Source organism: Neofelis nebulosa, chromosome 3 (assembly GCF_028018385.1).
Source record: "Neofelis nebulosa isolate mNeoNeb1 chromosome 3, mNeoNeb1.pri, whole genome shotgun sequence".
Classification (NCBI taxonomy): Eukaryota; Metazoa; Chordata; class Mammalia; order Carnivora; family Felidae; genus Neofelis; species Neofelis nebulosa.
The window spans coordinates 77,607,123-77,622,327 of NC_080784.1; the positions used below are offsets into that span (position 1 = coordinate 77,607,123).

The 15,205-nt window shown below is 37.7% G+C and overlaps 1 protein-coding gene and 1 non-coding gene across 3 annotated transcripts in view; both read left to right on the forward strand.

The window, feature by feature from the left end:
• Nucleotides 1-15,205, forward strand: part of SH3D19 (SH3 domain containing 19) — a 189,479-nt gene that overhangs the window by 104,000 nt on the left and 70,274 nt on the right. The window lies entirely within an intron of this gene.
• Nucleotides 5,927-6,033, forward strand: LOC131508146 (U6 spliceosomal RNA). The gene has a single exon (XR_009259857.1). It is a non-coding gene; the product is annotated as a U6 spliceosomal RNA (small nuclear RNA).

The window sequence follows — 15,205 nt, forward strand, 5'->3', positions numbered from 1 at the left end:
GTTTGAGCCCGTTGTTGGGCTCTGTGCTGACAGCTCAGAGCCTGGAGCCTGCTTCAGATTCTGTGTCTCCCACTCTCTGCCCTTCCCCTGCTCATGGTCTGTCTGTCTCTCTCAATAATAAATAAGCGTTTAAAAAAAAATTTTTTAAAAAGAAAATTTGGGGAAAAATAAGCATATAAAAGAAAAAAATCATCCATAATTCCATCTCTTTATAATTAATCACTATCACATTTTGGTATATCTTTTTAAACAGATACTATAATTTTAACATGGGGCTTATGAATATACTGTTTAAAATTATTTTTAACATTATAACATGAACATTTTCCCCTTTCACTAAGCTTATAAATTACGATTAAAACTTGGACTACAAAGTAATGCATTTTTATTATAGAAAGTTTATCTTGGGGCACCTGGGTGGCTCAGTCAGTTAAATGGCCAACTTCGGCTCAGGTCATGATCTCAGGGTCCGTGAGTTCGAGCCCCACGTCGGGCTCTGTACTGACACCTCAGAGCCTGGAGCCTGTTTCAGATTCTGTGTCTCCCTCTCTCTGGGCCTCCCCCGTTCATGCTCTGTCTCTCTCTGTCTTAAAAATAAATAAACGTTAAAAAAAATAAAAAATAAAGAAGAATAAATTAGGAATTTTATTAAAAAAAAAAAGAAAGTTTATCTTAAGAAAGAAAAAAATTAAAATTACTCATAGTCCAGCCACTGAATTATAACTTAGTATACTGGTGGTTCAGTCTTTTTTCTGTGCATATGTGTTTTTTTTAAATATATAATTGGGATAATACTGTACATGGTGTTTTTCACAATACAGTAGTTTATAAAATTTTTCCTAGGATATGATTTTTAGTGATATTCCATCAGATAGACATATCCTATTCAGACATTTCATTTATTTCTAATTTTTTACTATTAACAGTACTGTGATAAGATTATTAAACCTGCATTTTTATGGACCATCACTGATTAACCCCTTTCTTGTGATAAATTTTTAGCAGTGGAGTTAGTAGATCAAAAATAAATGGATCAAAAAAACATTTTAAGATTTTTATATATACTAATGAATTGCCTCAGTAATAGGTTGCATTCTCACCAGTGTTGAAGATCTTCTCTTGCCATGCATTGTTGTGATGAATCAGAAAAAAAAAAAAATAACGAATAAGAATTTTGTTTCTTTCAATTTAACTCATTTTTATGTTAGGATACCCAGATTTGTTAGCCATGACCCATTTTTTTTTGGTAAGCTTTATTTTAGGCCCAAAACAATGCTTTCCAAAGGAGTGTCGTACAAATTCACAGCCTCTGGAGATCCTCTTACCCAGAGGCTTTCAGAGACCCATCCAAAGGTATTCAGGACTCAGATTACCTGGATTTGAGGCATCAACATCAGCGTGTGTCCCTTGAGCCTGTATTTGAAATTGGGACTGTCTGGGCTCAAGTTTGGGGAACTCTTTAGGGTAATTCAAAATGAATTTTTAAAAATACTTTTTTTTAGCTGTTCAGGCTCTGCTCACTCATGCTGGCAGAATCGTTCAGAAAGACTGTGGAATAGAAGATAATGTGTTTGGGTTCAAACATCAGTCCTGCCTGAATTGGAATCCAGCTTCCCCATCTAGTAGCTGGGTTCCCTTGGGCAGTTTCTTATTTTCCTGTACATTAGTTTCCTCATCTATTCATGAGCCTAATAATAATACCTGTTTTCTAGGGTTATTATAATGATTATTTGGTTGCTATATCAGTTAGCATTCAATCAAAGAAACAGAACCAATAGGAGATGTATATTAAGAGATTTGTTGCAGATAATTGACTTGTGTGATTGTGGAGGCTGGCTAGGCAAGTCAGAAATCCATAGAGTAGATCACCCCGAAGGGCAGGCTGGAACTTGAGGTACATAGACTGAAGTTGCTATCCTTAGGCAGTTTTTCTTCAGAGAAGCCTTAGTTTTGCTCTTAAGGTGTCTCAGCTGAATCAGGCCCACTCAGATTATCTAGGGTAATTTCACATACTTAAAGTTACCTGATGATGAGCTTTAACCACATCGTACACAATACCTACACAGCAGCATGTAAATTAGTGTTCGAATAGCTGGGGACTGTATAGCCTAGTCTAGCTGACACATAAAACTGGCCATCACAGTTGGTTTGGACCTCAGTTAAGCAGAAGAAGCCCACTTGGATATGAGGTTCATTGTGTTTTCTGCTTTTCAAGTTCAGCACTCTTCAAGTGTATAGCATAACCCAGAAGTTCTTTCTGATCTGTTTGACAAGTTTGGTCTGTTTTGTCGTAAGTAACTGTGCAGTTGCATTATTCATGATCCTAAAGGATTCTTTCTCCTAGAGCCAGGGTGCCTGGTCATGGCAGGATTCTACACAGGAACGTAAACTGACATCTGATCTGTTTGGTATCTGCTCTTAACACAGTAGGGTGATAATGCAGTACTGCTAAGTCTTCTGTGGTTGCAGTGCAGGGTGCCCTTGCCTGCCTCTCTGAGAACTGCCTCCCAGATCAAGGATAGACACCTGTGACCATGTTTCCACATGGCCTTGCTCCATTTGGTCATAGCTGATAGACTTCTGACCTATATGCTGTGATAATCAAGTTGTTTCTCTTGAAATTTTAAACCAGAGACAGAGGTGAGAGACAGGATTTCTGGACCTTGAAAATAACTTAGATTTGGGCTTGGTGGGACATATGTACTGATGAATACTGGAATGTATGGTGACGTGTCCAACTCTACCAGGAGATTTGAAGAGTGAAGCAGAGGTGGTGTGGTCTTGAGAGAAAGTAAAGGAAAAATGAGAGCGTGTGCAAGAAGCTACCTTGTTTCCAGTGTTGTGTGAAGTCCAGCTCTACTTCCTATTTGTGGGAATTCCCAAGGTAACCTTATGTCCTCATAATTAAAACCTCTTATTTGAGTTTAAAGGAGTTCAGTTGCTTTTAACCTCACAAGATAACAATACCATTAGTAAAAAAATGAGGGTGGCTCAATTGGTTAAGCATCCGATTCTCGGTTTTGGCTCAGGTCATGATCTCACGGTTCGTGAATTCAAGCCCCGCATTGGGCTCTGTGCTGACAGTGTGAAGCCAGCTTGGGATTCTCTCTCTCCCATCTCTTTCTCTGCCCCTACCCTGCTTGCTTTGTCTTTGAAATTAAATACATAAACTTTTAAAAATTTAGAAGAAAATCTTAACAATATTGTAACTTAGAAGGTAAAATTACAGGGGGGCCAAGGGGGCTCAGTTGGTTAAGTATCTGACTCTTGATTTCAGCTTAGGTCATGATCTCACGGTTTGTAAGCTTGAGCCCTGCATCACATGGTCAGTGTGGAGCCCACTTGGGATTCTCTCTCTCTTTCTCCCTCTCTCTCTCTGCCCCTTCCTCACTTGCACTCTCTTAAAATAAATAAACTTAAAAAAAAAAAAAAAGAAATGAAAACTACATAGTTAACATACATTGGCTTTGGGACTATAGCCTTGATTCTAGGATTTATTTCCACATAGGTTAGGGTACCCATGAATATATTTAAAAAACAGAGCAGAGTAGAACTTTAGAGTATGTATAAACCAAATCCCATATAATATATTATGTGAAGAGGGAAATGTATTGCTAGTCTTATGAACAGTGACACCAGATCTGTGCCTTAGTGAATAGAAGCCTCTATTGTTTTTGTCTTGTTCCACCCGCAAAAGGAAGAACAAAAACAAAAAAATTCTTTACTATGGGATCTCCTAAAACAACACAAAATACATCCAGGCCCATGAATTTATTTGCATATACTCCTTGATATATTATATATTAATAAATCCCAGGAGTGATGAAAGTCTTAAATCATTTTCTAATACTTTTGAATTCAAGACACCTTCCCCCTTCCCCTACTATTGCTTCTGATTTAATCTTCCAGCCATGGGATATTCAATGAAAAAAAGCAGGTTTTCAAGGGTCCTTGGTAACTAATTCACAATTCTTACATAAGTGTTTTTGTGTGTTGTATTTCAACATGTGCCTGTAGGTGACCTTTTTGTGAGACAGTGAAGCATAGTAGCTAAGAACTCAGGCTCTGGAGCCAGACTGTCCGAATTCAAATCAAATCTTGGCTTCATCACTCACAAGTTGTGAGACCTCGGTCATTTAAATTACATCAACCTTTTTTCCATCAGTAAATTTGTGATGTAATAGTACCTTCTTTTAGCCTTGGATATGTGGATCAAGTGAGTTGGAAGATGTGAGGTATTACAACAGTGCTCATTCAGGTTGGCTGTTGTTACTATCAGAGTGGATCTGTTATCAAGTCCAGCTCATCTTACTACAGTTGGATTAAGTGATTGATTCTTATTAAGTAGAATTTGAATTGGGATCTTGGAGTTTTTTGTTTGATATTTAAGAAATTTTAGGGTAGTGAGTAAAATAGAGATCATTCAACCCAATAATATAGATGTGGAAACTGGCATCAAGTGATGTGATTATGCTCACAAGTGAGTAGTGGCAGGGCTGAGACCGAACATGCTTCAGACCTCCAAACTCTTCACACAGTTCACTCACTGTGTCTGACCCCTATCAAATGGATCCTTGGTCCTGAGCCCTTCATTCTTCACAAATTTACTTGTAGCCTCAATGTAACAGATGCTTTCTGTACAAGGGTAGGTCACCTCTTCCCTCTTCTCTTTGGCCCTCTACTCACATAAAGAGACTTGATCTCAGTGTTTTGTTTTGTTTTGTTTTATGCTATTCATTAAAAAATTTTTTTTTAATGTTTGTTTGTTTGTTTGTTTTTGAGAGAGACAGAGCACAAGCAGGGGAGAGGCAAAAAAAAGAGGGAGACACAGAATCTGAAGCAGGATCTAGGCTCTAGCTGTCAGCACAGAGACTGACAAGGGGCTTGAACCTACAAACCATGAGACCATGACCTGACCTGAAATCAGATGCTCAACCAACTGAGCCACCCAGGCGCCCCTTATTTTATTTTATTTTATTGAGAGACAGAGAGACAGAGACAGAGAGAGAGAGAGAGAGAGAGAGAGAGAGAGAGAGAGAGAGAGAATCTTAAGCAGGATCCATGCTCAGTGTGGAGCCCGATGCAGGACTTGATCCCTCAACCCTTAGTTCATGACCTGGCCCTAAATCAAGAGTTGGATGCTCAACCTATTGAGCCACCCCGGTGCCCCTTGATCTCAGTATTTAAATAAAATACTACCCTTTATGATTTTTAAATAGTAATTGCTGAGAATATAGCCTTCAGATCTCCCATAGATTTGTTCTGCTTAAGCCTGAGGGGAAACCACAACTTGGATTTCTGTTAGGTCTGATGTTGGAAGAATTGTGACTTAAATAACATCTCCATGAAATACTGATGAATGCAAATTTGATGCTAAACAGATGTATTGGGGTTTCTGTACAATGACATACTTGAAAGTGGGATTCACTTATATTCAACAAATAGTTGTGTGTGATAAGCACTTTGCTAGGCACTGAAGTAGTTTATGCTAAATCAAAGGAATTGGAACTGTGTAAAATAAATCTACAGAAATTTCACCCCATCCTGATTTACTTTAAACTCAATTAAGGATAGCAGTCCTCATGTCTCCTGAATTTTTCTTCCTTTTACTAGTAAATTCTGTTTTTTTGTAAAACACCACCCCAAATATTCTGTCTTTATATGGAGATAGTCAAAGTGGTCAGCTCCATGAATAGGCCTGCTTGACCTTACCTCAGTTTGGACATGACTTCACCTTGAGAAGAAATATTTGGGTTTTGACAGTGTTTTTATTGTTCTAGGGAATAATGCTGTCACTCAGTGTTTATAGTTCAATGTTCCACCAATTCCTGTGGGGGATCTTTTCTAGTACCTTCTATAATCTGTTACAAATAAAACATGGAAAAGTAGAGTTTACAAGACCAGAATGTTTAAAAATACATACATAGTGCTCGCTTCGGCAGCACATATACTAAAATTGGAACAATACAGAGAAGATTAGCATGGCCCCTGCACAAGGATGACACGCAAATTCGTGAAGCATTCCATATTTTAAAAAAAATAAATAAAGGGATGATCTAATCATCAAAAAAATAAATAAATAAAAACACATACATAATTGTGACAAACGTAACATTGATTTAAGATGTGAACAATAGGGGTATAAGGAAACTCAACATTTCTGTAAATCTAAAACTATTACAAGATTTTACAATTTAAAAAAGACCCTCTTGCAAAAAACAAAATTACCATGACAAAATAAGTTGCAGCAATTCAATATTTGCAAAGCGACCAGCTTTCGTTTTGCTTCATCAGATAGTATAAGATAAAATAATCAAGCCTGAATTACTTCAGTAAGAGAAAGGTCATTGTTCCTATAGAAAGTCTCAACTTGAAAACAAACTCTTATGAAATGTTAGAATTAAAAGGGAGTATAGTACAATCTTTCTGTTAAACTTTTAAATTGGGACCAAAGTTACTATTTGAAACATTTTGATATCACAGAGATAAAATGAACAAACTGAAGATTCCTTCCTAATTACTTTAGCATAATTCTTGCCGGGGCACAGATCATCTAGTATTATAGTTTATAGTGATATGTTTCTAAGTCCTGGTCCCCACCTGGAAGTGGTTGTTCATCTTCGTGTCTCCAGGTTTGATACAGAACAGATGATGAATCAATATTTCCTGATTTGAGAGGAGAACTAGAAACATCTACAAATCTGATGAACTCTGAAATGTATTCCTTTTTTTTTTTTTTGAAATGTATTCCTTTTTGAGGCTACTTGTGAGCTAGAGAAAACTTTACTGATTTGTATTTGTGTGTTGATTATCTTCACACACTTGTCTTCTCAGGCTGCTGAAATCATCTGGTAGACCTGTTACCCCACTTGGGCCAGGATTGTTCCACATCAGCTGACTTGTTCCACATTGCTGGTGGTGATGATGGGGGAACAGTTGCTGCTGTTGTTGACTGTCCTTTCATGGGAATTCCACCCAGTCTTTCTTAGACCCTTGGTGTCAGGGTTGTGGCTTGTGGGAATGAGAATGAATTTGGAGTAGAGATTGGAATCATGTCTTAGATTCTAACCCTACCACCAAAAGCTACATTTCCTCTACTCTTGTCTCCATCTTCTCTTCCTTCTTCTTTCCAAATTCCACAAAAAATCCCAACTATCATCTGACTGGATTCAACTCAGCCTGAAAGAGCTGTATATCTCTCCTAGGAAAATTGTAGCCCCACTTTTAACAGGGTATTTGTTTGGAAGCAAAATGTGTACCTTTATTACACCAGCTTCAATTGTTTAGAAGGGTGTTCATCTCTCTCACACTCCATTAACAAAATAAGATGAATATTTGCTACCTAGATAGATAGGTGGGAGTACAGAGAGTACAAGTTACTAAATTATGTATCTTCTCTTTTGAAAGAAGGCTGTTATGAAAAAAGTTTATCCATCTTATTCATCTGCCTGTCTGTCTGTCCACCTGCCTACCTGCCCATCCACCTATCCATATACACATTCATTTCGGTTGATTTCCATTATTGGGAATTCTTATAACAGGAAGGGCCATTGCCCAGAAACAACTTGCATATCTTACTGACATTCTTAAGGGGACAGCCATTAGTCATAGGTGTAAGCAGGATGATCTTGAGTGCCACCAGAAGTTTGATTTAGGACTGGAACATCATGCCAAGCCAGTTCTAAAAATGCCAACACCGGACTAGCTAGGCGTTTGAGGAGTGACTCTGGCTTTGGGTGCTGCAAGCAGGTAAATGTTACTATTCATATCTGTGCAGTCTTGCCACGGAGAATCTATTTTATTATTTGTTTAAATTTGATTATATTTTACTCTCTGTCAGTTGTATTTCATTTGCATTGATGTTCGTGATTAGTTCTAGATCTGTGATAATATGTTTTAAAGATTCCAGATATCCTTGGGTATCTTTCCACATTTCCTAATTTGTATTAAAATTTTACACTTAAAAACAAATTGTCTGTTTACTTTCCTGTCTTCTCCACTTAACTGGAAGCTCTCAGAATGCAGGGACTCATCTTTTTTACTCTTGTTCCCCAGCACCTAGGAGAGCCCCTGGAACACAGGATACACAAAGAAAATAATAGTTACATGAATGATTTTTAAATTCTAAATGTTTATGTTCACTTAATTTGGTTATTAACTCCTTGTTTTTTTATTTTATGCAGGAGCACTAGAGATTTGTGAAATATATAGCTTTCCTTTTGTTTTGAAGTTATGTGCCAGTTACTATTTGCTCTAGGACTCTGGGGAATCACATCTCTATATAGTGTTTTCACCATACAGACATAATAGGCATAAATAATCTCAAGAGCATAAATAATAGTAACATGTGGTAAAATAACTAGGAAATAAGCTTTAAGTATTTATTACCTTTGTTTTTGTGTGATTTATTAATCATAAGTTTATATAATATTTCTAAGGGTTTTTTTTTTAAGTAATCTTTAGTAATTTTTTTTTAGTTTAGTAATTTTTTTAAAGTAATCTCTACAGCCATCATAGGGCTTGAACTCACAACTGTGAGTCGTCTGCTTTGCCAACCGAGCCAGCCTGGTGCCCCAGTTTATACAATTTTTTAAAGTTTATTTATTTATTTTTAGGGAGAAAGAGAGAGACACAGCACACATGCAAGTGGGAAAGGGCCAGGGAGAGAGGGAGAAAGAATCCCAAGCAGGCTCCATGCTGTCAGTGCCCAACGTGGGGCTTGATCTCACAAACCATGAGATGACCTGAGCTGAAATCAAAAGTCAGACACCCAACCAACTGAGCCACCGAGGCGCCCCTGTAATTTTTAATAATGGCTATGTCTAACAACTGGCCTGCAAAATTTCTGAAAATTTGTCTGAGCTGGCTCCAGCACACCACTGGGTAGATATGTTCTCATTTTTCTTATATAAATATGAAAATATATGTATTGATATATATAGTATATACTTGTATGTATATATATGTGTGTGCATATATATGTATGTATTTGTGTATATATGCACATATATATGGTCTTTTAAGTAAGATTTTAAAAATAAGGCATTTTTAAATCTTTTTTTAAAATTATGGGTTCATACTAAATATTTGGTTTGGGGACCCATTTATCTACTTTATGGAAGTAAATTCTAGTATCAGTTGGTCATGCTCTGTGGCTTTGCCACAGACTGCAAAGTCATTTCATAGTCGTAAGAGGGAATTGGGGAGAACAGTTGAATAAAATGCCTCTCCAGTGTGAACGAAGAGGAGAGAATGAATGGGGAGAGGGGCAGCATAAATCTCCTGTTTAGCGGGTCGTTTATTTCAAAGTGTGGTGCCAGTATGCGCTTCATTATTACTCAGGCAGAGTCTTTAACTGGAGAGTGTTTAGAGACCTTGTTTTACTCATCCACAATAGTACTCCATCCCTTTTTCATTTGGACCCCATACCTGCTGTTCTGACCTACATCCTCTTCTGTATGTTCTTGCTTCCCTCCCTTCTGCCTCCTTCTGATGCTTATAGGAGGTAGATTTTACTGTCTGTGAATCTTTTTTGCATCCTATAAATAAAGAACTACTTGTTTGAGGGCATGTGGACTCAGCGCCTACAGTCTTAATGAAGTCATACCCTTAAAGTGAAAGTATCCTCAAATACATGATATGAATCCAAACTCTGCTTTTCTGTGCCCTAGTCTACACCTGTCTATCACTGTACCTGTTGGGTGATTTTATAAGCTATTGAGAGTCATAATTTTAAATGACTTTAATAAAGTCCTTTAGCTAATAAATCTATTATTGCTATCCAGTGGTAAAGGATTTCAGTGGCTTTGCAAAAAATAGGTACTAACTGATGTGCACACTGTTTGCACTCCTTATATAATGGAGAAATTGTTGAATATTTGCAGTAAAGGCTTTCATGCCTACCCACTGTTGAAGTTTCTGTTCCAATTCCAAGAGGAGAACAAATCCATGTGTTGTTAGAATGAACTCATCTGCTTCTGTGTTCTGTTTTACATTATTGGTCACAGCTTTTGGCTTTGACAGAAATTCTTTAATAACTTTTTGAAGGACTCAGTTAAATGAATTTTTAAAAATTTGTTTCTATTTAAGGGGTTAAAAAAAATTTTTTTTTAATGTTTGTTTATTTTTGAGAGAGACACCAGGGAAGTGGTGAAGGGGAAGAAAGAAAGGGAGACACAGAATCTGAAGCAGGCTCCAGGCTCTGAGTTGTCAGCACAGAACCTGAAACAGGGCTGGAACTCACGAACCACAAGATCATGACCTGAGCCAAAGTCGGACATTCAACCAACTGAGCAACCTAGGCGCCCTTATTTAAAGAGTTTTTTGAAAAAAAAAATAAATAAATAAAAAAGAAATAAAGAGTTTTTTGAGCTGAGTCGGGCTCTGGGCTGACAGCTCACAGCCTGGAGCCGGTTTCAGATTCTGTATCTCCCTCTGTCTCTACCCCTCCCCTGTTCACGCCTCTGTCTCTCCCTTTCAAAAATAAACAAACATTAAAAAAAATTTTTAAGAGTTTTTAGAGCCCCAAATCTCCTGCCTTATTCAGCTTCATAGATCACTGCCATGTCTATTCTTACCCCAAAGTCTGAAGGGTCCCTGAACTGCAGGATACGAAGCACAAACCATAACCGTAACCCTGCCCGTAGCCCTAACCGCTCACCCCTAACCCTAACCCTAACTCTCTGGAGTCTTCTCTGAACTGCAAAATACAAACCACATACCCTCACCCTTGTCTTATCCTAACCCTAATCTTAACTCTAGCCCTAGCCCTAATACTAACCCTAGATCTGAGAAAACAAAAAGAAGATGTGGTGTATATATATGGAATGGAATATTACTCGGCCATTAAAAAATAAAATCTTTCCATTTGCAATTAAATGGATAGAGCTAAAGAGTATTCCACTAAGTGCAATAAGTCAGTCATAGGCAAATAGCATATGATTTCATTCATATGTAGAATTTAAGAAACAAAACAAACTATCAAAGAGGAAAAAAAGCAAAGAGAGGCAAATTAAGAAACAGCCTCTTAACTATAGAGAACAAACTGATGGCTACCAGAAGGGAAGTGGGTGGAGAATGGGTGAAATAGGTGATAGAGATTAAGGACTGCACTTGTTCTGATGAGTAAGTGGTGTTGTATGGAAGTGTGAATCACTATATTCTACGCCTCAAACTAACATAACACTGTATATTAACTAACTGGAATTTAAATAAAAACTTCAAAAATTATTTGTTTTTATTAGTAAAATAAAGGCCCTTTTAAGGCCTTTAATACATGGAATTACATTGATTAGGTTTTGCTGTTTTGTGTGCTTTTTGCTTCATTGTTATTTCCTCCACCATTGATTAAGCCTATTCTGCTTTAGATATTACTAAGATTTGGTGAAAAAGATAGAAATGTAATGTATGAGGTGCCTGGGTGGCTCAGTCACTTCGGCATCTATCTGACTTTAGCTCAGGTCATGATCTCATGGTTTGTGGGTTTGAGCCCTGCCTCAGGCTCTCTGCTGTCAGCGCAGAGCCCACTTTGAATCCTCTATCCCCCTTTCTCTGCTCCTTACCTGCTGGTTCTCTCTCTCTCAAAAAAAATGTAATGCATTTTACAAAGGGCAAAAGGAAGGGGTTAGCCAATGTAATACTCTTGATCGAGAAATTACGAAGGTAAGAAATGAGTGACTATGGCAGCCTCCTTTAAAAGATATTTTAAAAAAATTATTAGTGTAGAAAAATCTTGTAGTGTCCTGTGAAAACATAAATAATTATGTTTATTAATAATATTTAAACCTAGCTTTTTAAAACTATCTGCCTCAGTATTTCAAAAAAAAAATGGAGCTAACATTTTATTTTATTTTATTTTATTTTATTTTATTTTTTTTAACGTTTATTTATTTTTGAGACAGAGAGAGACAGAGCATGAACGGTGGAGGGTCAGAGAGAGAGAGAGGGAGACACAGAATCTGAAACAGGCTCCAGGCTCTGAGCTGTCAGCACAGAGCCCGACACGGGGCTCGAACTCACGGACCGTGAGATCATGACCTGAGCCGAAGTCGGCCGCTTAACCGACTGAGCCACCCAGGTGCCCCTGGAGCTAACATTTTAAAAGTAATACCTTTTTTAGATTTTAAAGCAGAATTTCAAACTGACCTTTCTTTCAGTTTATTTTTTTTAATGTTTATTTATTTATTTTGAGAGAGAGAGAGAGAGATATAGAGAGTGAGTGAGTCCATGCGTGCATCCGGGAGGGACAGAGAGAAGGGGAGATTGAAATGCTAAGCATGCTCTACACTGTCAGCACAGAGCCAGACGAGGGACTCGATCCCAATAACTGTGAGATCATGACCTGAGCCGAAATCAAGAGTTGGACGCTTAATCAACTGGACCACCAAGGAGTCCCTGACCTAATTTCTTTCTTTTTGGAAGCATCACTTAATTAATATTTTGATCAGTTTCAGATGCTCAAAATGTGTATTTGTTTTTGTAATGAAAGACAGCACACTACCAGCCCCTGAGGCAGTGCTGTTTCAATCCCATAAAGAATGAAGAAACACAAAATCATGTTTCTCACCTTTATTTCCCTGCTGCCTTCTAGTAAACCCACTGATTTTTCATGTTTTCATTAATAGTAAGGTTTTATTTTTTACAAGAGAATATTATACTGGTTAATTAAGATGAATATGGTCTCATTGAAATGCTCAGGTTAAGACATCTTCCCAAATATTCATATGCATGCACACACCCCTCTGTAACATATTTTGTTGCTAGCCCATCTCCAAATAATCAGCTACTTCTGGAACTTTGGAGTTTTGGTGCTGATTTTTTTTTTTAACGTTTATTTATTTTTGAGACAGAGAGAGACAGAGCATGAACAGGGGAGGGTCAGAGAGAGAGGGAGACACAGAATCTGAAATAGGCTCCAGGCTCTGAGCTGTCAGCACAGAGCCGGACGCGGAGCTCGAACTCACGGACCGCGAGATCGTGACCTGAGCCGAAGTCAGACGCTTAACCGACTGAGCCACCCAGGCACCTTGGTGCTGATTTTGATTGCTACATCATCCAGAAATACCAGACACATGTGCTATGCAGTTAGGTCTTCAGGTTTCAATACTGAATAATTGAAAATGAGTTAGGAGTGATGTCAAAACAAAAGCCAAAAATACTGGTTTGTATTAATAGGACCTCCAGTAAATAATTAATCCCCCCCCAAAAAAACTTTTTTGTTTACGTTTATTTATTTTTGAGACAGAGGGAAACAGACCATGAACGGGGGAGGGTCAGAGAGAGAGGGAGACACAGAATCTGAAACAGGCTCCAGGCTCTGAACTGTTAGCACAGAGTCTGATGCGGGGCTCGAACGCACAGACTGCGAGATCATGACCTGAACTGAAGTCGGACGCCCAACTGAGCCACCCAGGCGCCCCTAATGCCCCCACTTTTACAGTGATAGATTTTTATTTTTTTTTTAACGTTTATTTATTTTTGAGGCAGAGAGAGAGCATGAACGGGGGAGGGGCAGAAAGAGAAGGAGACACAGAATCAGAAGCAGGCTCCAGGCTCTGAGCCATCAGCGCAGAGCCCGACGCGGTGCTCGAACTCACAGAGCGTGAGATCCTGACCTGAGTTGAAGTCGGACGTTTAACCGACTGAGCCACCCAGGCGCCCCTACAGTGATAGATTAATCAGGTTGTATATGGAATCTAATTCTACTTTTCCTCTTTCCATCCTTTCTATTCTGTCCTGTATCCTTTATAAAACCTAAAATTAAAATTATATATATAATAAATCTGAGGCTACTTTTAAAGTGCTCTAGGGGCACCTGGGTGGCTCAGTCAGTTAAGTGTCCCGACGAGCTCAAGTCATGAATTCACAATTCGTAAGTTCGAGCTCCACATCGGGCTCTGTGCTGACAGCTCAGAGCCTGGAGCCTGCTTCGGATTCTGTGTCTCCCTCTATCTCTGCCCCTCCCCTGCTCATTCTCTGCCTCTCTTGCTCTCAAAAATAAATAAACATAAAACAAAAATTTTTTTAAAAAGGTACTCTTTTTACTTCCTTAATGTATGAACAAATCAAGTAGAGAACTAAAAATTATAACCAGAAATGTTAGAATTAAGAGCTCTTCTCCATAACTCTGACATTGGGAGTGTTACCAGGTATGCCTCTGAGTTTACAACAGCAAATGTGGGAGGTGATATCATTGCCACTTTGTACATCCCACTATTTTCTGTCCTTTTGTAATAATAAAACCAAGGGAAGACAAAAATAGACTATGTTTTGTTGAGAATATTTCTTTTCATATTGGAATATTTTGTATTGGAATACTTGTATATATTTAGTATATATTTTAGTATATATTTAGTAAAAAACAAACACCATAAAGCAGATTTTTCCAGGTAGGTGATAAACTGGTATGTTATGAGAAACTTTTCCCCCTCTTTTGTCCTTGAGTATTCTTTCATCTTTGGATGGAGGGTTTTTTATTTGATGTTTGTTTCTTATTCATATAGGTGATAGGACTTCATCCATGAACTGTGATGTAGGAAATATCTGCTTTGAATTTTTCCCTCTGTAGTATGATCAAGTGACTCCTTGGGTTTCTATCAAACCTCCCATGTTCTAATTTCTCTTGCCAGGTAGTGTTCCATGCCAGTTTCATGTCTGTCACAGAAGTTTATGCCAGGTTTTCCTTGAATGTCTCAGGAAGTGTCCAAAGGGATGTGTCAACCTTTTTAGGTAGAAGCTCTAATGCATGTAGTTTTGGAAATCAGGATGACAGGTTTTAAAGAGGGTGTGGGTTTTCTATTCTTTTTTTTTTTTTTAACGACTTTCTCTTTACATTCTTTAAAAGTCATTGTTAAATAGGGTCTAATTGGATGAGTCATTTGTTTTTAAAAGATTTGTTCTTTACATATCACCTAAAATATTTTATGGCATGGAATCCGAACATGTCAAGACTTTAAAAATTGCTATAATTTTAAAAATTTGTCATAATTATTTTTTTAATTTAAGGTTTAACATCATTCCAATACATGCATTGCCTTAGAAGAAGTTTATAGTCTAATAGAGGAAACAATACACCAGATTACTTCTAATACAAGGTAAAAAAGTATATGACTGTCCTAATTTTAAGAAAAACAGAAACACACACAAGTGTAAGCTCTTCTCTTGTCGATAGGCTTCTGACTAAACTATGAGCATCTTTTTTTTATTA